The sequence below is a fragment of the Myotis davidii genome, unplaced genomic scaffold, assembly GCF_000327345.1.
Source record: "Myotis davidii unplaced genomic scaffold, ASM32734v1 scaffold244, whole genome shotgun sequence".
Lineage (NCBI taxonomy): Eukaryota > Metazoa > Chordata > Mammalia > Chiroptera > Vespertilionidae > Myotis > Myotis davidii.
Window position 1 is genome coordinate 1107865 of NW_006294993.1, and position 2251 is coordinate 1110115.

At 43.5% G+C, this 2251-nt stretch overlaps 1 protein-coding gene across 1 annotated transcript in view; it reads right to left on the reverse strand.

Annotated features, from left to right (window-relative positions):
- Window positions 1–2251, reverse strand: part of NTSR1 (neurotensin receptor 1 (high affinity)) — a gene marked incomplete at its 5' end in the record, with an annotated part of 30977 nt that overhangs the window by 2042 nt on the left and 26684 nt on the right. The window lies entirely within an intron of this gene.

Consider the following 2251-nt stretch of genomic DNA (forward strand, 5'->3'; position numbering starts at 1 on the left):
ATAAAACTCTGAAGAAAACACAAGACGAAAGCTGTGCAACATGTGCCTGGCAGTGACTTCTTGGATATGTCACTAAAGACACAGGCAAGAAAGGAAACACAGATAATCTGTGCTTCACAAGTGAACACTGTCCCCAAGGACACAGTCCCGGGAAAAGACAGCACAGAACCTCGATGCGTAATTTGCAAACACGCTCTGCCATTCCGTGTTGCCTTTCCCCGGACTGTGTTAATATAGAGAACTTCTAAACCTCAACGAGAAAACAGCAAAAACCCACTTCCAAAACAGCCCTGGTTGGTTGGAGTGGGTCCCATGCACTGAAGGGTTGCAGGTGCGATTCCTGGTCAGGGCACTTACTCAGGGTGTATGCTTTATCCTCGGTCGGCATATGGGAGGCAACCAGTCCATGTTTCTCTGTCACATTTCTCTCTCTCTCCCTCTCTCCCTCTCCCTCCCTCCCTCTCTTTCTAAAATCAATAAAAAACATATCCTCGGGTGAGGATTTAAAATATATAGAGTGTCCCCCAAAAAGTATACACACACTTTGAATAATTATAAAGGCAGTGTTTATTAAAATACTAGAGGCCCGGTGCACGACAATTGTGCATTGGGGAGTGGGGGGACTCCCTCAGCCCGGCCTGCACCCTTTTGCAGTCCTGGAGCCCTCAGGGGACATTCTTAGTGCTGCTGTGGAGGCGGGCTGCTGTGCTGCCAGCTGTCAGCCTGGCTTCTGGCTGGGCAGTGCTCCCCCTGTGGGAGCATACTGACCACGGGGCGGGGGGCGGGGGAGGCAGCTCCTGGTTGAGCGTCTGCCCCCTGGTGGTCAGTGCACATCATAATGACTGGTTGTTCTGCCATTCGGTTTATTTGCATATTATCCTTTTATTATATAGGATATTTACTCTCATGTACTTCAAACAGAATTTAATAATATGCAAATAATATATGTTTATTCTGCTCTTACTCTTTTTAAAAAATATATTTTATTGATTTTTTACAGAGAGGAAGGGAGAGGGATAGAGAGCTAGAAACATCGATGAGAGAGAAACATCAATCAGCTGCCTCCTGCACGCCCCCTACTGGGGATGTGCCTGCAACCAAGGTACATGCCCTTGACTGGAATCGAACCTGGGACCCTTCAGTCCGCAGGCCGATGCTCTATCCACTGAGCCAAACCAGCTTGGGCTGCTCTTACTCTTTACTTGGCATCTTAGCAAGCAAAGTAAAGGGTGTATTAATCAAAATTTGAGAGATCATAATAAATACACTTTAATTCAATAAAAAAGAAATACAATTGACCAAATGTTGATTAGTAATGAGAGGGTCCCTTTGTAAAGTATATGCATGTCTAACTACTATGCTGTACACCTGAAATTAATACAAAGTAGTAATAAATGTAAACTGTAATTGAAAAGTAAAATATGCAAACAGATAAAAATATTTTATTAGGAAATCAAAATAAAATGTTAGTATCTTAAAAAATCAAATAATAAAATAGAATAGATTTCATTTTCAAAATTGAGGTACCAGCTGTTAAAGTGTATATACATTTTTTGGGACCCCCTGTGTATGGATAAATGGGCAACAAAGGACTGGAACAGATATTTCACCCAAGAGGACAAACACTTGGCCAATAGGCACATGGCCAGATGTTCAACATCCTAATCCTCAGGGAAATGAAAATCAAACTACAACCAGATGCCCCCTCACACCCATTGAACAGCTGCTACCAAAACAAACAAAACACAACACAAATGCACCAGACAAATAACAGTGTTTGTTTACATGTGGAGAAACTGCAACCTCTCTCCACTGTTGGTGAGAAAGTACAATGGTGCAGCCACCTCGGGAAAAAGTATGGCTGTTCTTACAACAATTAAAAATAGAAGGACCTCCAGCAGTTCAACTGCTGACACATGCTACATAGATGGACCTTGAGGGCCTTATGGTCAGTGACAGAAGCCAGGCACAAGGACAAGCCTACGATTCCACGCTCAGCACCAGCCAGCTTTCTCGCCAGGTCCCGCCACCCCAGGGCCTTTGCAGAGCTGTGCCCTCAGTCTGCAGCTCTGTTGCCAAGATCGGCTTCTGGGCAGCCAATCAATGAGTCTCTCTCATCATTGATGTTTTTATCCCCCTGTCCCTCTTCCTTTCTCTCTCTAAAATGAAACATATTTTTTTTTTTAAAAAAAAGAGTGTAGTATATGTTGTCTCTTTGTTGCTGGCTGAGTAAATTTATTAAATGTCACAA